Genomic DNA, 22864 nt, shown 5'->3' on the forward strand with positions numbered 1-22864 from the left:
GAGCACGGCTCCAACTCCAACCTTCAGGGCTGAGCCCCCCTGTTCTGATACTCCTCCCTCTCTCTCTAATCCCTCCACCCGAGCCCTATCCAGGGTTAGTGGGCCTCTGCCGCAGAGCAGAGCAGAGCAGAGCCCGGAGGAAGCAAACAGACTGGGGAGAAAGCGGCCAAACGGAGAACATTGGGACTGTTTGAAAACGCATCGGACCTTCAACTGAAAAGTGTTCGAGGTGAAGTTTCTCTGCACCGTCTTTACTCATCGGAGAACTTGTCTGATGTCATTGCAGTGTGTTCTGCCTCCAGGCCATGTGATGCACCATGTGACAGGGGACGCGATGAAGGCACTATGTTCTCTCTCTCACACGTCACACCCTCGCTGTACACAGCTGACTAGAGTTGTACACCATCCAACCAAAATGAATGGGAAACATTACCCCCACATTATAGAACCCGGGATTCTGTTAGAATTACACAACGTCAGGATGTGAGGTCATTCTGCTTCCTCCTCCGCCACAGCTTTGTGCTCTCCGCTTCCCGTTGAAATGCATTTCAACTGTGCTTCAGTGTTTTGTCTGTGACACCAGCCTGGTCACACTCCTGATCAATGGTTGTGAATGCCTTGAGTAAGACATTAGGTCTGCCCATGTCCACTGTTCTCCTCTCCCCCACACTGTTCTCCCCCCCCCCCACACTGTTCTCCTCCCCCCCACACTGTTCTCCTCTCCCCCACACTGTTCTCCTCCCCCCCACACTGTTCTCCTCTCCCCCACACTGTTCTCTCTCTCTCCACTGTTCTCCCCCCCACTGTTCTCCTCCCCCACACTGTTCTCCTCTCCCCCACTGTTCTCCTCTCCCCCACTGTTCTCCTCCCCCCCACACTGTTCTCCTCTCCCCACACTGTTCTCCTCTCCCCCACACTGTTCTCCCCCCCACTGTTCTCCTCTCCCCCACACTGTTCTCTCCCCCCCACTGTTCTCCTCTCCCCACACTCTCCTCTCCCCCCACTGTTCTCCCCTCTCCCCCCCACTGTTCTCCTCTCCCCCTGTTCTCCTCTCCCCCTGTTCTCCTCTCCCCCCACACTGTTCTCCCCCCCCCACACTGTTCTCCTCCCCCACACTGTTCTCCTCTCCCCACACTGTTCTCCTCTCCCCCCACACTGTTCTCCTCTCCCCCACACTGTTCTCCTCTCCCCCACACTGTTCTCCTCCCCCACACTGTTCTCCTCCCCCCACTGTTCTCCTCTCCCCCACACTGTTCTCCTCTCCCCCCCACTGTTCTCCCCCCCCCACTGTTCTCCTCCCCCCCCACTGTTCTCCCCCCACTGTTCTCCTCTCCCCCACTGTTCTCCTCCCCCCACACTGTTCTCCTCCCCCCACTGTTCTCCTCCCCCACACTGTTCTCCTCTCCCCACACTGTTCTCCTGTTCTCCCCCCCACACTGTTCTCCCCCCACACTGTTCTCCCCCCCCACACTGTTCTCCTCTCCCCCCACTGTTCTCCTCTCCCCACACTGTTCTCCTCTCCCCCCACACTGTTCTCCTCCCCCACACTGTTCTCCTCCCCCCACACTGTTCTCCTCTCCCCACACTGTTCTCCTCCCCCCACTGTTCTCCTCCCCCCACTGTTCTCCCCCCCACTGTTCTCCTCCCCCCACACTGTTCTCCTCTCCCCCACACTGTTCTCCTCTCCCCCCACACTGTTCTCCTCTCCCCACACTGTTCTCCCCCACTCTCCCCCCCACTGTTCTCCTCCCCCCACACTGTTCTCCTCTCCCCCACTGTTCTCCTCCCCCCACTGTTCTCCTCCCCCCCACTGTTCTCCTCTCCCACACTGTTCTCCTCCCCCACACTGTTCTCCTCTCCCCCACTGTTCTCCCCCCCACACTGTTCTCCTCCCCCCACTGTTCTCCTCTCCCCACACTGTTCTCCCTGTTCTCCCCCCCACTGTTCTCCTCTCCCCCACACTGTTCTCCTCCCCCCACTGTTCTCCCCCCCCACACTGTTCTCCCCCCCCACACTGTTCTCCTCTCCCCCACTCTCCCCCCCCACTGTTCTCCTCTCCCCACACTGTTCTCCTCCCCCCACACTGTTCTCCTCTCCCCCACTGTTCTCCTCTCCCCACACTGTTCTCCCCCCCACTGTTCTCCTCTCCCCCACTCTCCCCCCACACTGTTCTCCTCCCCCCACTGTTCTCCTCCCCCCACTGTTCTCCTCCCCCCACACTGTTCTCCCCCCACCCCCCCACTGTTCTCCTCCCCCACACTGTTCTCCTCCCCCACTGTTCTCCTCCCCCCACTGTTCTCCCCCCACACTCTCCCCCCCACACTGTTCTCCTCCCCCACACTGTTCTCCTCCCCCCACTGTTCTCCTCTCCCACACTGTTCTCCTCCCCCCACACTGTTCTCCTCCCCCCACTGTTCTCCTCCCCCCCCACTGTTCTCCTCCCCCCACACTGTTCTCCTCTCCCCCACACTGTTCTCTCCCCCCACACTCCCCCCCACTGTTCTCCCCCCACACTGTTCTCCTCCCCCACTGTTCTCCCCCACACTGTTCTCCTCTCCCCCACACTGTTCTCCCCCTCTCCCCCACCCTCCCACTGTTCTCTCCTCTCCCCCCCACTGTTCTCCTCTCCCCCCACACTGTTCTCCCCCCCCACTGTTCTCCTCTCCCCACACTGTTCTCCTCTCCCCCACTGTTCTCCTCCCCCCACTGTTCTCCACTGTTCTCCCCCCCCACACTGTTCTCCCCCCACTCTCCCCCCACTGTTCTCCTCTCCCACACTGTTCTCCTCCCCCACTGTTCTCCTCTCCCCACACTGTTCTCCTCTCCCCCACTGTTCTCCCCCCACTGTTCTCCTCCCCCACACTGTTCTCCTCTCCCCCACACTGTTCTCCTCCCCCCACTGTTCTCCTCCCCCCACTGTTCTCCTCCCCCACTGTTCTCCTCTCCCCCCACTGTTCTCCTCCCCCACTGTTCTCCTCCCCCCACTGTTCTCCCCCCACACTGTTCTCCTCTCCCCACCACTGTTCTCCTCCCCCCACTGTTCTCCTCCCCCACACTGTTCTCCCCCCCCACACTGTTCTCCTCTCCCCCACACTGTTCTCCTCTCCCCCACACTGTTCTCCTCTCCACTGTTCTCCCCCCCACACTGTTCTCCTCTCCCCCACTGTTCTCCTCTCCCCCACTGTTCTCCTCCCCCCCACACTGTTCTCCTCCCCCCCCACTGTTCTCCTCCCCCCACACTGTTCTCCTCCCCCCACTCTCCCCCCACACTGTTCTCCTCTCCCCCCACTGTTCTCCTCCCCCCACACTGTTCTCCTCCCCCCACTGTTCTCCCCCCCACTGTTCTCCTCTCCCCACACTGTTCTCCCCCACTGTTCTCCCCCCCACTGTTCTCCTCCCCCTCCCCCACACTGTTCTCCTCCCCCCACTGTTCTCCTCTCCCCCACTGTTCTCCCCCCCACACTGTTCTCCCCCCCCACACTGTTCTCCTCCCCCACTGTTCTCCTCCCCCCACACTGTTCTCCTCCCCCACTGTTCTCCTCCCCCACACTGTTCTCCTCTCCCCCACTGTTCTCCTCTCCCCACACTGTTCTCCTCCCCCACACTCTCCCCACACCCCACTGTTCTCCTCTCCCCCACACTGTTCTCCCCCACTGTTCTCCTCTCCCCCACTGTTCTCCTCCCCCACACTGTTCTCCTCTCCCCCACACTGTTCTCCTGTTCTCCCCCCACTGTTCTCCTCCCCCCACTGTTCTCCTCTCCCCCACACTGTTCTCCCCCCACACTGTTCTCCTCTCCCCCCCACACTGTTCTCCTCTCCCCCCCACACTGTTCTCCTCCCCCACACCCCCCCCACTGTTCTCCCCCCCACTGTTCTCCTCTCCCCCACTGTTCTCCCCCCACACTGTTCTCCTCCCCCTCCCCCCCCACACTGTTCTCCTCTCCCCCACACTGTTCTCCTCCCCCCCACACTGTTCTCCTCCCCCCCCCACACTGTTCTCCTCTCCCCCACACTGTTCTCCTCTCCCCACACTGTTCTCCCCCCCACTGTTCTCCTCCCCCACACTGTTCTCCTCTCCCCCACACTGTTCTCCTCCCCCCACACTGTTCTCCTCTCCCCCCACTGTTCTCCTCTCCCCCACACTGTTCTCCTCTCCCCCACACTGTTCTCCTCCCCCACTGTTCTCCTCCCCCACACTGTTCTCCTCTCCCCCACACTGTTCTCCTCCCCCACTGTTCTCCTCCCCCCACTGTTCTCCTCTCCCCCCACTGTTCTCCTCTCTCCCCACACTGTTCTCCTCTCTCCCCACACTGTTCTCCTCCCCCCACTGTTCTCCCCCCCACTGTTCTCTCTCCTCACACTGTTCTCCTCTCCCCACACTGTTCTCCTCTCCCCACACTGTTCTCCTCTCCCCCACACTGTTCTCCTCTCCCCCACACTGTTCTCCTCTCCCCCACACTGTTCTCCTCTCCCCCACTGTTCTCCTCCCCCCACTGTTCTCCTCCCCCCACACTGTTCTCCTCCCCCCCACTGTTCTCCCTCTCCCCCACTGTTCTCCCACTGTTCTCCTCTCCCCCACACTGTTCTCCTCCCCCACACTGTTCTCCTCTCCCCCACACTGTTCTCCCCTCCCCCACTGTTCTCCTCCCCCACACTGTTCTCCCCCCCTGTTCTCCTCTCCCCACACTGTTCTCTCCCCCCCCACACTGTTCTCCTCCCCCCACACTGTTCTCCTCCCCCCACACTGTTCTCCTCTCCCCACTGTTCTCCTCTCCCCCCACACTGTTCTCCCCCACTGTTCTCCTCTCCCCCACACTGTTCTCCTCCCCCCCCACACTGTTCTCCTCTCCCCCACTGTTCTCCTCTCCCCCACACTGTTCTCCTCCCCCCCACTGTTCTCCTCTCCCCACACTGTTCTCCTCTCCCCCCACTGTTCTCCTCTCCCCCACACTGTTCTCCCTCCCCCACACTGTTCTCCCTCCCCCCACACTGTTCTCCTCCCCCCACTGTTCTCTCCCCCACTGTTCTCCTCTCCCCCACACACTGTTCTCCTCTCCCCCCCACACTGTTCTCCTCTCCCCCCACTGTTCTCCTCTCCCCACTGTTCTCCTCCCCCCCACTGTTCTCCTCCCCCACACTGTTCTCCTCTCCCCACACTGTTCTCCTCTCCCCCACACTGTTCTCCTCTCCCCCCACTGTTCTCCTCTCCCCCCCACTGTTCTCCTCTCCCCCACACTGTTCTCCCCCACACTGTTCTCCTCCCCCCACACTGTTCTCCTCCCCCACTGTTCTCCCCTCTCCCCCCCCACTGTTCTCCTCTCCCCCACACTGTTCTCCTCTCCCCCACACTGTTCTCCTCTCCCCCACACTGTTCTCCTCTCCCCCCCACTGTTCTCCTCCCCACACACTGTTCTCCTCTCCCCCACACTGTTCTCCTCTCCCCCACACTGTTCTCCTCCCCCCACACTGTTCTCCTCCCCCCCACTGTTCTCCCCCCACTGTTCTCCTCTCCCCCACTGTTCTCCTCTCCCCCACACTGTTCTCCTCTCCCCCACTGTTCTCCTCCCCCACTGTTCTCCTCCCCCCACTGTTCTCCTCTCCCCCCACTGTTCTCCTCTCCCCCCACACTGTTCTCCTCCCCCCACACTGTTCTCCTCCCCCACACTGTTCTCCTCCCCCCACACTGTTCTCCTCTCCCCCACACTGTTCTCCTCTCCCCACTGTTCTCCTCTCCCCACACTGTTCTCCTCTCCCCCACTGTTCTCCTCCTCCCCACACTGTTCTCCTCCCCCCACACTGTTCTCCTCTCCCCCACACTGTTCTCCCTCCCCCACACTGTTCTCCTCCCCCCACTGTTCTCCTCTCCCCCACACTGTTCTCCTCCCCCACACTGTTCTCCTCTCCCCACACTGTTCTCCTCCCCCCCACTGTTCTCCCTCCCCACACTGTTCTCCTCTCCCCCACACTGTTCTCCTCCCCACTGTTCTCCCCCACTGTTCTCCTCTCCCCACACTGTTCTCCTCTCCCACACTGTTCTCCTCCCCACTGTTCTCCTCTCCCCCCACTGTTCTCCCCCCCACACTGTTCTCCTCTCCCCCACACTGTTCTCCTCTCCCCCACACTGTTCTCCTCTCCCCCACTGTTCTCCTCCCCCCACACTGTTCTCCTCTCCCCCACACTGTTCTCCTCTCCCCCACTGTTCTCCTCTCCCCACTGTTCTCCTGTTCTCCTCCCCCCACACTGTTCTCCTCTCCCCCACACTGTTCTCCCCCACTGTTCTCCCCCACACTGTTCTCCTCCCCCCACACTGTTCTCCTCTCCCCCACTGTTCTCCTCTCCCCACTGTTCTCCCCCCCCACACTGTTCTCCTCCCCCACACTGTTCTCCTCCCCACACTGTTCTCCTCTCCCCACTGTTCTCCTCACTGTTCTCCTCTCCCCACACTGTTCTCCTCCCCCCCACTGTTCTCCTCTCCCCCACTGTTCTCCTCTCCCCCACACTGTTCTCCTCCCCCCCACTGTTCTCCTCTCCCCCACACTGTTCTCCTCTCCCCCACTGTTCTCCTCTCCCCCACACTGTTCTCCTCCCCCCACTGTTCTCCTCCCCCACACTGTTCTCCTCTCCCCCACACTCTCCCCCCCACTGTTCTCCTCTCCCCCACACTGTTCTCCTCCCCACTGTTCTCCTTCCCTCCCCCACACTGTTCTCCTCTCCCCCACACTGTTCTCCTCTCCCCCCACACTGTTCTCCTCTCCCCACACTGTTCTCCTCCCCCCACACTGTCTCCTCCCCCCACACTGTTCTCCTCTCCCCCACACTGTTCTCCTCCCCCCTGTTCTCCTCTCCCCACTGTTCTCCTCTCCCACACTGTTCTCCTCTCCCCCACACTGTTCTCCTCCTCTCCCCCACACTGTTCTCCTCTCCCCCACACTGTTCTCCTCTCCCCCACTGTTCTCTGTTCTCCCCACACTGTTCTCCTCCCCCACACTGTTCTCCTCCCCCCACACTGTTCTCCTCTCCCCCACTGTTCTCCTCCCCCCCACACTGTTCTCCTCTCCCCACTGTTCTCCCCCCCCACTGTTCTCCCCCCACTGTTCTCCTCCCCTGTTCTCCTCTCCCCCCACACTGTTCTCCTCTCCCACACTGTTCTCCTCCCCCCACACTGTTCTCCTCCCCCCACTGTTCTCCTCCTCCCCCACACTGTTCTCCTCTCCCCCACTGTTCTCCTCTCCCCCACACTGTTCTCCTCTCCCCCACTGTTCTCCTCTCCCCCACACTGTTCTCCTCTCTCCCCCCACACTGTTCTCCTCCCCCCACACTGTTCTCCTCCCCCCACACTGTTCTCCCCCCCACTGTTCTCCTCTCCCCCCCTCACACTGTTCTCCTCTCCCCCACACTGTTCTCCTCTCCCCACTGTTCTCCTCCCCCACACTGTTCTCCTCTCTCCCCCCCACTGTTCTCCTCCCCCCACTGTTCTCCTCTCCCCCACACTGTTCTCCTCTCCCCCACACTGTTCTCCTCTCCCCACACTGTTCTCCCTCCCCCACACTGTTCTCCTCCCCCACACTGTTCTCCTCTCCCCACACTGTTCTCCTCCTCCCCCCACACTGTTCTCCTCTCCCCCACTGTTCTCTCCCCCCACTGTTCTCCTCTCCCCACACTGTTCTCCTCTCTCCCCACACTGTTCTCCTCTCCCCCACACTGTTCTCCCTCTCCCCCCACTGTTCTCCTCCCCCCACACTGTTCTCCCTCCCCCACTGTTCTCCTCTCCCCACACTGTTCTCCTCTCCCCCTGTTCTCACTGTTCTCCTCTCCCCACACTGTTCTCCTCTCCCCCACACTGTTCTCTCTCTCCCCCACACTGTTCTCCTCTCCCCCACACTGTTCTCCTCCCCCCACTGTTCTCCTCTCCCCCCCACTGTTCTCTCCTCCCCCCCACTGTTCTCCTCCCCCACACTGTTCTCCTCCCCCCACTGTTCTCCTCTCCCCACACTGTTCTCCTCCCCCCACTCCCCACACTGTTCTCCTCTCCCCCCACTGTTCTCCCCCCCCACTGTTCTCCTCTCCCCCACTGTTCTCCTCTCCCCCACACTGTTCTCTCTCCCCCACACTGTTCTCCTCCCCCCACTGTTCTCCTCTCCCCCACTGTTCTCCTCTCCCCCCACACTGTTCTCCTCTCTCCCCCACTGTTCTCCTCCCCCACACTGTTCTCCTCCCCCACTGTTCTCCCACACTGTTCTCCTCTCCCCACACTGTTCTCCTCTCCCCCACTGTTCTCCTCTCCTCCCCCACTGTTCTCCCCCCCACACTGTTCTCCTCCCCCCCCACACTGTTCTCCTCCCCACACTCTCCCCCCACACTGTTCTCCTCTCCCCACACTGTTCTCCTCCCCCACACTGTTCTCCTCTCCCCCACACTGTTCTCCTCTCCCCCACACTGTTCTCCTCTCCCCCCACTGTTCTCCTCTCCCCCACTGTTCTCCTCTCCCCCACACTGTTCTCTCCCCCCACTGTTCTCCCCCCCCACACACTGTTCTCCTCCCTCACTGTTCTCCCCCCACACTGTTCTCCTCTCCCCCACTGTTCTCCCCCCCACACTGTTCTCCTCCCCCCACACTGTTCTCCTCCCCACACTCTCCTCCCCCCCACTGTTCTCCTCCCCCACACCCCCCCACTGTTCTCCTCTCCCCCCACACTGTTCTCCTCTCCCCCCCACACTGTTCTCCTCTCCCCCACACTGTTCTCCTCCCCCCACACTGTTCTCCTCCCCCCACTGTTCTCCTCTCCCCACTGTTCTCCTCTCCCCACACTGTTCTCCTCCCCCCCACACTGTTCTCCTCTCCCCACACTGTTCTCCTCTCCCCCCACTGTTCTCCTCCCCCCACACTGTTCTCCTCCCCCCACTGTTCTCCTCTCCCCCACTGTTCTCCTCTCCCCCACACTGTTCTCCTCTCCCCCCCCCCACACTGTTCTCCTCTCCCCCCCACACTGTTCTCCTCTCCCCACACTGTTCTCCTCCCCCCACTGTTCTCCTCTCCCCACACTGTTCTCCTCTCCCCACACTGTTCTCCTCCCCCCACACTGTTCTCCTCTCCCCCACTGTTCTCCTCTCCCCCACACTGTTCTCCTCTCCCCACACTGTTCTCCTCTCCCCACACTGTTCTCCTCTCCCACACTGTTCTCCCCCCACTGTTCTCCTCTCCCCCACACTGTTCTCCTCTCCCCCCACACTGTTCTCCTCCCCCACTGTTCTCCTCTCCCCACACTGTTCTCCTCTCCCCACACTGTTCTCCTCCCCCCACTGTTCTCCTCTCCACACTGTTCTCCCCCCCCTGTTCTCCTCCCCCCACACTGTTCTCCTCTCCCCCACCTGTTCTCCTCTCCCTCCACACTGTTCTCCTCTCCCCACACTGTTCTCCTCCCCCCACTGTTCTCCTCCCCACACTCTCCCCCCCCACACTGTTCTCCCTCCCCTCACCCCACTGTTCTCCTCCCCCCACTGTTCTCCTCCTCCCCCACTGTTCTCCTCCCCCACACTGTTCTCCTCTCCCCCACTGTTCTCTCCTCCCCCCACTGTTCTCCTCTCCCCCACACTGTTCTCCTCTCCCCCCACTGTTCTCCTCTCCCCCACACTGTTCTCCCCCCCCCCACTGTTCTCCCCCACACTCTCCCTCACACTGTTCTCCCTCCCCCCCACACTGTTCTCCTCTCCCCCACACTGTTCTCCTCTCCCCCACTGTTCTCCTCTCCCCCCACACTGTTCTCCCTCCCCCCACTGTTCTCCTCCCCCACTGTTCTCCTCTCCCCACACTGTTCTCCCCCCCCACACTGTTCTCCTCTCCCCCCACTGTTCTCCTCTCCCCCACACTGTTCTCCTCCCCCACACTCCCCCCCCACTGTTCTCCTCTCCCCCACTGTTCTCCTCTCCCCCACACTGTTCTCCTCCCCCCACTGTTCTCCTCTCCCCCACTGTTCTCCTCTCCCCACACTGTTCTCTCCTCCCCCCCCACTGTTCTCCTCCCCCCACTGTTCTCCTCTCCCCCCACACTGTTCTCCTCTCCCCACACTGTTCTCCTCTCCCCCACACTGTTCTCCTCTCCCCCACTGTTCTCCTCCCCCCACTGTTCTGTTCTCCTCTCCCCCACACTGTTCTCCTCCCACTGTCTCCTCCCCCACACTGTTCTCCTCTCCCACACTGTTCTCCTCTCCCCCCCCACACTGTTCTCCTCTCCCCCACACTGTTCTCCTCCCCCACACTGTTCTCCTGTTCTCCTCTCCCCCACTGTTCTCCTCTCCCCCACACTGTTCTCCTCTCCCCACTGTTCTCCCCCCCCTCACACTGTTCCCCCCACACCTCCCCCCACTGTTCTCCTCTCCCCACACTGTTCTCCTCCTCCCCCACTGTTCTCCTCTCCCCCACTGTTCTCCTCTCCCCCCACACTGTTCTCCCCCCACACTGTTCTCCTCCCCCCACTGTTCTCCTCTCCCCACTGTTCTCCTCTCCCCCACTGTTCTCCCCTCCCCCCACACTGTTCTCCTCCCCCCACTGTTCTCCTCCCCCCACTCTCCTCTCCCCCACACTGTTCTCCTCTCCCCCCCACACTGTTCTCCTCTCCCCCACACTGTTCTCCCTCCCCCCACTGTTCTCCTCTCCCCCACACTGTTCTCCTCTCCCCCACACTGTTCTCCTCTCCCCCACTGTTCTCCTCCCCCACACTGTTCTCACCCCCCACTGTTCTCCTCTCCCCCACACTGTTCTCCTCTCCCCCACTGTTCTCCTCTCCCCCCACTGTTCTCCTCTCCTCCCCACTGTTTCTCTCCCCCCACTGTTCTCCTCTCCCCCACACTGTTCTCCTCCCCCACACTGTTCTCCTCTCCCCACACTGTTCTCCTCCCCCCACTGTTCTCCTCCCCCCACTGTTCTCCTCCTCTCCCCCACACTGTTCTCCTCTCCCCCACACTGTTCTCCTCTCCCCACACTGTTCTTCTCCTCTCCCCCTCCCCCCACTGTTCTCCTCTCCCCCACACTGTTCTCCTCTCCCCCACACTGTTCTCCTCTCCCCCACACTGTTCTCCTCTCCCCCACACTGTTCTCCCCCCACTGTTCTCCCCCACTCCCCCCCCACTGTTCTCCTCTCCCCACACTGTTCTCCTCCCCCCACTGTTCTCCTCTCCCCCCTGTTCTCCTCTCCCCACACTGTTCTCCTCTCCCCACTGTTCTCCCTCCCCCCACTCTCCTCCCCCACTGTTCTCCTCTCCCCCACACTGTTCTCCTCTCCCCCACTGTTCTCCTCTCCCCCACTGTTCTCCTCTCCCCCACACTGTTCTCCTCTCCCCCACTGTTCTCCTCCCCCACACTGTTCTCCTCCCCCCACTGTTCTCCTCTCCCCCACACTGTTCTCCTCTCCCCACACTGTTCTCCTCTCCCCCACTGTTCTCCTCTCCCCCACACTGTTCTCCTCCCCCCACTGTTCTCCTCCCCCACACTGTTCTCCTCTCCCCCACACTGTTCTCCTCTCCCCCACACTGTTCTCCTCTCCCCACTGTTCTCCTCTCCCCCCTGTTCTCCTCTCCCCCCACTGTTCTCCTCTCCCCCACACTGTTCTCCTCTCCCCACACTGTTCTCCTCCCCCCCCACTCTCCCCCACTGTTCTCTCTCCCCCCACACTGTTCTCCTCTCCCCCACTGTTCTTCTCCTCTCCCCCCCACACTGTTCTCCTCTCCCCACACTGTTCTCCTCTCCCCCACACTGTTCTCCTCCCCCACTGTTCTCCTCTCCCCCCCCACTGTTCTCCTCTCCCCCACTGTTCTCTCTCCCCCACACTGTTCTCCTCTCCCCCCACTGTTCTCCTCCCCACACTGTTCTCCCCCCACACTGTTCTCCTCTCCCCCACACTGTTCTCCTCCCCACTGTTCTCCCCACACTGTTCTCCTCTCCCCACTGTTCTCCTCTCCCCCCACTGTTCTCCTCTCCCCCACTGTTCTCCTCTCCCCCACACTGTTCTCCTCTCCCCACTGTTCTCCTCCCCCCACACTGTTCTCCTCTCCCCCACACTGTTCTCCTCCCCCCTCACTGTTCTCCTCTCCCCCACTGTTCTCCTCTCCCCCACACTGTTCTCTCCTCTCCCCACACTCTCCCCCCCACACTGTTCTCCTCCCCCCACTGTTCTCCTCTCCCCCACACTGTTCTCCTCCCCCCACACTGTTCTCCTCTCCCCCACTGTTCTCCTCCCCCCCCCCCACACTGTTCTCCTCTCCCCCACTGTTCTCCTCTCCCCACACTGTTCTCCTCTCCCCCCACTGTTCTCCTCTCCCCCCACTGTTCTCCTCTCCCCACTGTTCTCCTCTCCCCCACACTGTTCTCCTCTCCCCCACTGTTCTCCTCTCCCCCACTGTTCTCCTCCCCCACACTGTTCTCTCTCTCCCCCCACTGTTCTCCTCTCCCTCCCCACACTGTTCTGTTCTCCCCCACTGTTCTCCTCCCCCACTGTTCTCCTCTCCCACACTGTTCTCCTCTCCCCCCACACTGTTCTCCTCCCCCCCACTGTTCTCCTCCCCCACACTGTTCTCCTCTCCCCCTCTCACTGTTCTCCTCTCCCCCACACTGTTCTCCTCTCCCCACACTGTTCTCCTCTCCCCACACTCTCCCCCACACTGTTCTCCTCTCCCCACACTGTTCTCCTCTCCCACACTGTTCTCCTCTCCCCCACACTGTTCTCCCTCCCCCACACTGTTCTCCTCTCCTCCCCCCCACTGTTCTCCTCTCCCCCACTGTTCTCCTCTCCCCCACTGTTCTCCTCCCCCACACTGTTCTCCTCTCCCCACACTGTTCTCCTCTCCCCCACTGTTCTTCTCCTCCCACACTGTTCCCCCACTGTTCTCCTCCCCCACTGTTCTCCTCTCCCCCACACTGTTCTCCTCTCCCCCCACACTGTTCTCCTCTCCCCACACTGTTCTCCTCTCCCTCACACTGTTCTCCTCTCCCCCTGTTCTCCCCCCCCACACTGTTCTCCTCTCCCCACACTGTTCTCCTCTCTCCCCCACACTGTTCTCCTCTCCCCCACTGTTCTCCTCTCCCCCACACTGTTCTCCTCCCCCACTGTTCTCCTCCCCCCCACTGTTCTCCTCTCCCCACACTGTTCTCCCCCCACACTGTTCTCCTCCCCCCCCACACTGTTCTCCTCTCCCACACTGTTCTCCTCTCCCCCACTGTCCTCTCCCCCACACTGTTCTCTCCCCCCCACTGTTCTCCTCCCCCACACTGTTCTCCTCCCCCCACACTGTTCTCCTCTCCCCCACTGTTCTCCTCTCCCCACTGTTCTCCCCCCCCACTGTTCTCCTCTCCCCCTCCCACTGTTCTCCTCTCCCCACACTGTTCTCCTCTCCTCCCCCACACTGTTCTCCTCTCCCCACACTGTTCTCCTCTCCCCCACACTGTTCTCCTCCCCCACTGTTCTCTCCCCACACTGTTCTCCTCTCTCCCCCACTGTTCTCCTCTCCCCACACTGTTCTCCTCTCCCCACACTGTTCTCCTCTCCCACACTCTCCCCCCCCACTGTTCTCCTCTCCCCACACTGTTCTCCTCCCCCCCCCACTGTTCTCTCTCCTCCCCCCACACTGTTCTCCTCTCCCCCACTGTTCTCCTCTCCCCCACACTGTTCTCCTCTCCCCCACACTGTTCTCCTCTCCCCCCACACACACTGTTCTCCTCTCCCCACACTGTTCTCCTCACACTGTTCTCCCTCCCCCACACTGTTCTCCTCTCCCCACTCTCCCCCCACTGTTCTCCTCTCCCCCACACTGTTCTCCTCTCCCCACTGTTCTCCTCTCCCCCACACTGTTCTCCTCTCCCCACACTGTTCTCCTCCCCCCACTGTTCTCCTCTCCCCACACTGTTCTCCTCCCCCACACTGTTCTCCTCTCCCCCACACTGTTCTCCCCCACACTGTTCTCCTCTCCCCCACTGTTCTCCTCTCCCCCACACTGTTCTCCTCTCCCCCACTGTTCTCCTCTCCCCCACACTGTTCTCCTCTCCCCCACTGTTCTCCTCTCCCCCACACTGTTCTCCTCTCCCCACACTGTTCTCCTCTCCCCCACACTGTTCTCCTCCCCCACTGTTCTCCTCTCCCCCCCACACTGTTCTCCTCTCCCCACACACTGTTCTCCTCTCCCCCACTGTTCTCCTCTCCCCACTGTTCTCCTCTCCCCACACTGTCTCCTCCCCCCACTGTTCTCCTCCCCCCACTGTTCTCCTCTCCCCACTGTTCCCACACTGTTCTCCTCTCCCCACACTGTTCTCCTCTCCCCCCACTGTTCTCCTCCCCCACACTGTTCTTCTCCTCTCCCCCACACTGTTCTCTGTTCTCCTCCCCCACTGTTCTCCTCCCCCACACTGTTCTCCTCCCCCCACACTGTTCTCCTCTCCCCACTGTTCTCCTCTCCCCCACACTGTTCTCCTCTCCCCACACTGTTCTCCTCTCCCCCCCACTGTTCTCCTCCCCCACACTGTTCTCCTCTCCCCCACACTGTTCTCCTCTCCCCCACACTGTTCTCCTCTCCCCCACACTGTTCTCCTCCCCACACTGTTCCCCCCCCACACTGTTCTCCTCTCCCCCACTGTTCTCCTCTCCCCCACACTGTTCTCCTCTCCCCCACACTGTTCTCCTCTCCCCCCCACTGTTCTCCTCCCCCCCACTGTTCTCCCCCCACTGTTCTCCTCTCTGTTCTCCCCCACACTGTTCTCCTCTCCCCCACACTGTTCTCCTCTCCCCCCCACACTGTTCTCCTCCCCCACTGTTCTCCCCCCCCACTGTTCTCCTCCCCCACACTCCCCCCCACTGTTCTCCTCTCCCCACACTGTTCTCCCCCCCACTGTTCCCCCCCACACTGTTCTCCTCTCCCCCACACTGTTCTCCTCCTCCCCCACTGTTCTCTCCCCACACTGTTCTCCCTCCCCCACTGTTCTCCTCTCCCCCCACACTGTTCTCCTCTCCCCCCCACACTGTTCTCCTCTCCCCACACTGTTCTCCTCTCCCCCCACTCTCTCCCCCACACTGTTCTCCTCTCCCCCACTGTTCTCTCTCCCCCACTGTTCTCCTCTCCCCCACACTGTTCTCCTCTCCCCACACTGTTCTCCTCCCCCCACACTGTTCTCCTCCCCCCACACTGTTCTCCTCTCCCCACTGTTCTCCTCTCCCCCACTGTTCTCCTCTCCCCCACACTGTTCTCCTCTCCCCACACTGTTCTCCTCTCCCCCACACTGTTCTCCTCCCCCCACTCTCCTCCCCACACTGTTCTCCTCTCCCCCACACTGTCCTCTCCCCCACTGTTCTCCTCCCCCACTGTTCTCCTCTCCCCCACACTGTTCTCCTCCCACTGTTCCCTCTCCCCACACTGTTCTCCTCTCCCCCCACTGTTCTCCTCTCCCCCACTGTTCTCCTCTCCCCCACACTGTTCTCCCTCACACTGTTCTCCTCCCCCACTGTTCTCCTCTCCCCACACTGTTCTCCTCTCCCCACACTGTTCTCCTCTCCCCCCACACTGTTCTCCTCTCCCCACACTGTTCTCCTCCCCTCCCCCCACTGATTCTCCTCTCCTCTCCCCCACTGTTCTCCCCCACTCTCCCCCCACTGTTCTCCTCCCCCACTGTTCTCCTCCCCCACTGTTCTCCTCTCCCCCACACTGTTCTCCTCTCCACTGTTCTCCTCTCCCCCACACTGTTCTCCTCTCCCCACTGTTCTCCTCTCCCCCACACTGTTCTCCCCCACACTGTTCTCCTCTCCCCCACACTGTTCTCCTCTCCCCCACTGTTCTCCTCTCCCCACACTGTTCTCCTCTCCCCACACTGTTCTCCTCTCCCCACACTGTTCTCCTCTCCCCCACACTGTTCTCCTCCCCCCACACTGTTCTCCTCTCCCCCACACTGTTCTCCTCTCCCCACTGTTCTCCCTCTCCCCCACACTGTTCTCCTCTCCCCACTGTTCTCCTCCCCCACACTGTTCTCCTCTCCCCCCACACTGTTCTCCTCTCCCCCCACTGTTCTCCTCCCCTCCTCTCCCCCACTGTTCTCCTCTCCCCCACACTGTTCTCCTCTCCCTCACACTGTTCTCCTCTCCCCCACACTGTTCTCCTCTCCCTCACACTGTTCTCCTCTCCCCACACTGTTCTCCTCTCCCCACACTGTTCTCCTCTCCCCCACTGTTCTCCTCTCCCCACACTGTTCTCCTCTCCCCCCACTGTTCTCCTCTCCCCCACACTGTTCTCCTCTCCCCCACTGTTCTCCTCTCCCCCCACTGTTCTCCTCTCCCCACACTGTTCTCCTCTCCCACACTGTTCTCCTCTCCCCACACTGTTCTCCTCTCCCCACACTGTTCTCCTCTCCCCCACACTGTTCTCCTCTCCCTCACACTGTTCTCCCTCCCTCACTGTTCTCCTCTCCCCCACACTGTTCTCCTCTCCCCACACTGTTCTCCTCTCCCCCCACTGTTCTCCTCCCCCCACACTGTTCTCCTCTCCCCACACTGTTCTCCTCCCCCACACTGTTCTCCTCCCCCACACTGTTCTCCTCCCCCACACTGTTCTCCTCCCCCACTGTTCTCCTCCCCCACTGTTCTCCTCTCCCCCACACTGTTCTCCTCCCCCACACTGTTCTCCTCTCCCCCACTGTTCTCCTCTCCCCACTGTTCTCCTCCCCCCACACTGTTCTCCTCTCCCCCCCCTCCTCCCCCCACTGTTCTCCTCTCCCCCACTGTTCTCCTCCCCCACACTGTTCTCCTCCCCCCACACTGTTCTCCTCCCCCCACACTGTTCTCCTCCCCCACACTGTTCTCCTCCCCCCACACTGTTCTCCTCCCCCCACACTGTTCTCAAGCTGTGATTAACAACACTCCTTCTGACTAACACACATGATTAGTGGTTGTGAATACGAATGCCCCCAAACCGCCTGGGTCATACCTTCACTGTTCCTCCCCTCTGTGTACCCAGGAAATGATTCACGCCACTTCCTATCCCTCACCGTCCATCATCAGGACATCATTCACCCCACCAGCTAATCCCTCGGGATAAGTATGAACCAATCCTCCTCCGCTTCCTGCCTTGTTCAGCGCAGACAGCAGTCTAATTGAACAGGGCTCATCCAATCAATGCCTTTATCCCCCCCATTCCACACACATATAATGCATCCATTCCTCACCTCACACCACCTCCCTCCGTCTCATTTGATTTATTTGTAATAATTCATTTGAACCCGTTGTATTGTGGACAGGCTTAAAGAGCCATGTAGTAATTCAGCTGCGCCCCAAGACAAACAAGCAGGCAACCCCTAAACAACCTTCACTCAATCATCAACAACCACAAGCATAACGCTTTTACACACACCTCTCCGTCGCAAGGCCCGGGGAACTCATTTGCTAAAAGGTACTGTGTTAAAAAGCCCGATAAACTACGTGCCACTTGACATCTCATTCACTTTAACGGCTTAATGAAAAAAGCTCATTTTTTTCCCCCTTCCTGGTTAGGAAGCAGAGAGGTTCTGGTTGGCGTCCTGCCCGCCTGTCTGTAATAACTCACTCGTACAGTCAAGAGGTATAGACAAACGCAGGGGGTCAATTCACAGCTACAGTAGAGATTCCTGTTAACCTCAAGAGTCTACATTTGACAAATTTGAGTCAGTTAGCAGACGCTCTTATCCGGAGCGATTTACAATTAGAGAATTCATCTTAAGATAGCTAGGTGGGACAACCACATATCTCAGTCATAGGAACTGACCCAGAGCCATTCATCTTAAGATAGCTAGGTGGGACAACCACGTATCTCAGACATAGGAACTGACCCAGAGCCATTCATCTTAAGATAGCTAGGTGGGACAACCACATATCTCAGTCATAGGAACTGACCCAGAGCAATTCATCTTAAGATAGCTAGGTGGGACAACCACATATCTCAGTCATAGGAACTGACCCAGAGCCATTCATCTTAAGATAGCTAGGTGGGACAACCACATATCTCAGTCATAGGAACTGACCCAGAGCCATTCATCTTAAGATAGCTAGGTGGGACAACCACATATCTCAGTCATAGGAACTGACCCAGAGCCTGTGTGTCTACAGGCAGTAGGGCCTGCCATCATTCACTATGAACTGGACTGTGTGTTTACAGGCAGTAGGGCCTGCCATCATTCACTATGAACTGGACTGTGTGTTTACAGGCAGTAGGGCCTGTTATCATTCACGTTGAACTGGACTGTGTGTTTACAGGCAGTAGGGCCTGTCATCATTCACTATGAACTGGACTGTGTGTTTACAGGCAGTAGGGCCTGTCATCATTCACTTTGAACTGGACTGTGTGTTTACAGGCAGTAGGGCCTGTCATCATTCACTTTGAACTGGACTGTGTGTTTACAGGCAGTAGGGCCTGTCATCATTCACTTTGAACTGGACTGTGTGTTTACAGGCATTAGGGCCTGTCATCATTCACTTTGAACTGGACTGTGTGTTTACAGGCAGTTGGGCCTGCCATCATTCACTATGAACTGGACTGAGGTTTCTACAGGCAGTAGGGCCTGCCATCATTCACTATGAACTGGACTGAGGTTTCTACAGGCAGTAGGGCCTGTCATCATTCACTTTGAACTGGACTGTGTTTACAGGCAGTATGGTCTGTCATCATTCACTATGAACTGGACTGTGTTTACAGGCAGTAGGGCCTGTCATCATTCACTTTGAACTGGACTGTGTGTTTACAGGCAGTTGGGCCTGCCATCATTCACTATGAACTGGACTGTGTGTTTACAGGCATTAGGGCCTGTCATCATTCACTTTGAACTGGACTGTGTGTTTACAGGCAGTTGGGCCTGCCATCATTCACTATGAACTGGACTGTGTGTTTACAGGCAGTAGGGCCTGTCATCATTCACTATGAACTGGACTGTGTGTTTACAAGAAGTAGGGCCTGCCATCATTCACTATGAACTGGACTGTGTGTTTACAGGCAGTAGGGCCTGTCATCATTCACTATGAACTGGACTGTGTGTTTACAGGCAGTAGGGCCTGTCATCATTCACTATGAACTGGACTGTGTGTTTACAGACAGTAGGGCCTGTCATCATTCACTATGAACTGGACTGTGTGTTTACAGGCAGTAGGGCCTGTTATCATTCACTATGAACTGGACTGTGTGTTTACAGGCAGTAGGGCCTGTCATCATTCACTTTGAACTGGACTGTGTGTTTACAGACAGTAGGGCCTGTCATCATTCACTATGAACTGGACTGTGTGTTTACAGACAGTAGGGCCTGTCATCAATCACTATGAACTGGACTGTGTGTTTACAGACAGTAGGGCCTGTCATCATTCACTATGAACTGGACTGTGTGTTTACAGACAGTAGGGCCTGTCATCATTCACTATGAACTGGACTGTGTGTTTACAGACAGTAGGGCCTGTCATCATTCACTATGAACTGGACTGTGTGTTTACAGACAGTAGGGCCTGTCATCATTCACTATGAACTGGACTGTGTGTTTACAGGAAGTAGGGCCTGTCATCATTCACTATGAACTGGACTGTGTGTTTACAGGAAGTAGGGCCTGTCATCATTCACTATGAACTGGACTGTGTGTTTACAGGAAGTAGGGCCTGTCATCATTCACTATGAACTGGACTGTGTGTTTACAGGAAGTAGGGCCTGTCATCATTCACTATGAACTGGACTGTGTGTTTACAGGAAGTAGGGCCTGTCATCATTCACTATGAACTGGACTGTGTGTTTACAGGAAGTAGGGCCTGTCATCATTCACTATGAACTGGACTGTGTGTTTACAGGAAGTAGGGCCTGTCATCATTCACTATGAACTGGACTGTGTGTTTACAGGCAGTAGGGCCTGCCATCATTCACTATGAACTGGACTGAGGTTTCTACAGGCAGTAGGGCCTGTCATCATTCACTTTGAACTGGACTGTGTGTTTACAGGCAGTATGGTCTGTCATCATTCACTATGAACTGGACTGTGTGTTTACAGGCAGTATGGTCTGTCATCATTCACTATGAACTGGACTGTGTTTACAGGCAGTAGGGCCTGTCATCATTCACTTTGAACTGGACTGTGTGTTTACAGGCAGTTGGGCCTGCCATCATTCACTATGAACTGGACTGTGTGTTTACAGGCATTAGGGCCTGTCATCATTCACTTTGAACTGGACTGTGTGTTTACAGGCAGTTGGGCCTGCCATCATTCACTATGAACTGGACTGTGTGTTTACAGGCAGTAGGGCCTGTCATCATTCACTATGAACTGGACTGTGTGTTTACAGGCAGTAGGGCCTGTCATCATTCACTATGAACTGGACTGTGTGTTTACAGACAGTAGGGCCTGTCATCATTCACTATGAACTGGACTGTGTGTTTACAGGCAGTAGGGCCTGTTATCATTCACTATGAACTGGACTGTGTGTTTACAGGCAGTAGGGCCTGTCATCATTCACTTTGAACTGGACTGTGTGTTTACAGACAGTAGGGCCTGTCATCATTCACTATGAACTGGACTGTGTGTTTACAGACAGTAGGGCCTGTCATCATTCACTATGAACTGGACTGTGTGTTTACAGACAGTAGGGCCTGTCATCATTCACTATGAACTGGACTGTGTGTTTACAGACAGTAGGGCCTGTCATCATTCACTATGAACTGGACTGTGTGTTTACAGACAGTAGGGCCTGTCATCATTCACTATGAACTGGACTGTGTGTTTACAGACAGTAGGGCCTGTCATCATTCACTATGAACTGGACTGTGTGTTTACAGGAAGTAGGGCCTGTCATCATTCACTATGAACTGGACTGTGTGTTTACAGGAAGTAGGGCCTGTCATCATTCACTATGAACTGGACTGTGTGTTTACAGGAAGTAGGGCCTGTCATCATTCACTATGAACTGGACTGTGTGTTTACAGGAAGTAGGGCCTGTCATCATTCACTATGAACTGGACTGTGTGTTTACAGGAAGTAGGGCCTGTCATCATTCACTATGAACTGGACTGTGTGTTTACAGGAAGTAGGGCCTGTCATCATTCACTATGAACTGGACTGTGTGTTTACAGGAAGTAGGGCCTGTCATCATTCACTATGAACTGGACTGTGTGTTTACAGGCAGTAGGGCCTGTCATCATTCACTATGAACTGGACTGTGTGTTTACAGGAAGTAGGGCCTGTCATCATTCACTATGAACTGGACTGAGTTTTTAGATCATTAGAACGCATTCGGCAAAAACCACAAAATAGACTTGTATGGATTTCTATAAATATGTAGCTAAAATATCAAGTGAGACCTCTCAGGTTTGTAAACTTTACAGTCCTATTGAGCAAACAATCTTTCCCTACATGCACATCGACAAACACAAAATCAACAACTGATGCAAAACAAGCTGAGCTAAAAATATCTAACGAAGGAACATTAGATAAACTCTCTCACACTTTTTTCAGCTAGTTGGCCTTCAAAATTGCACTGATAAACGTTGGAGAATAGCCTGCTCGTCCCTCTGTAGCTTTCCAGCCAATGGACGCATTGTCCCTAACTGGCTAAAGTTGACTAGCTTGCTAGCTAGCTCCTTCCAGGCAATGGACACATTGTCCCTAACTGGCTAACGTTGACTAGCTTGCTAGCCAGCTCCTTCCAGGCAATGGACGCATTGTCCCTAACTGGCTAAAGTCGACTAGCTTGCTAGCTAGCTCCTTCCAGCCAATGGACGCATTGTCCCTAACTGGCTAACGTCGACTAGCTTGCTAGCTAGCTCCTTCCAGCCAATGGACGCATTGTCCCTAACTGGCTAAAGTCGGCTAGCTTGCTAGCTAGCTCCTTCCAGCCAATGGACGCATTGTCCCTAACTGGCTAAAGTCGGCTAGCTTGCTAGGTAGCTCCTTCCAGCCAATGGACGCATTGTCCCTAACTGGCTAAAGTCGGCTAGCTTGCTAGCTAGCTCCTTCCAGCCAATGGACGCATTGTCCCTAACTGGCTAAAGTCGACTAGCTTGCTAGCTAGCTCCTTCCAGGCACAAATGAGAGAACACTTCACTGACCATTTTATTCACCCTATCAGAGCATGTTTGTGTTGCCTACTTCATCCCGACACCGGTCATATTCAGCGGTTATTCTGCTCTCTGCCACACTCAGACAAGAGTGCTCTGAAATTTGAGAAGATAGCTAGCCAGAGTGAATGTGCGGTCAAAAGGGAGGTGAGTGTAACGGACCACCCACCACTGCGACTTGTATGCTCTAGTCGGCTGGCCCTCGCTACATATTCGTCGCCAGACCCACTGGCTCCAGGTCATCTACAAGTCCATGCTAGGTAAAGCTCCGCCTTATCTCAGTTCACTGGTCACGATGGCAACACCCATCCGTAGCACACGCTCCAGCAGGTGTATCTCACTGATCATCCCTAAAGCCAACACCTCATTTGGCCGCCTCTCGTTCCAGTACTCTGCTGCCTGTGACTGGAATGAACTGCAAAAATCGCTGAAGTTGGAGACTTTTATCTCCCTCACCAACTTCAAACATCAGCTATCCGAGCAGCTAACCGATCGCTGCAGCTGTACATAGTCTATTGGTAAATAGCCCACCCATTTTCACCTACCTCATCCCCATACTGTTTTTATACTGTTTTTTTATTTTATTTATTTATTTACCTTTCTGCTCTTTTGCACACCAATATCTCTACCTGTACATGACCATCTGATCATTTATCACCCCAGTGTTAATCTGCAAAATTGTATTATTCGCCTACCTCATGCCTTTTGCACACATTGTATATAGACTGCCCATTTTTTTTTCTACTGTGTTATTGACTTGTTAATTGCTTACTCCATGTGTAACTCT

Source organism: Oncorhynchus nerka, linkage group LG27 (genome assembly GCF_034236695.1).
Source record: "Oncorhynchus nerka isolate Pitt River linkage group LG27, Oner_Uvic_2.0, whole genome shotgun sequence".
Lineage (NCBI taxonomy): Eukaryota > Metazoa > Chordata > Actinopteri > Salmoniformes > Salmonidae > Oncorhynchus > Oncorhynchus nerka.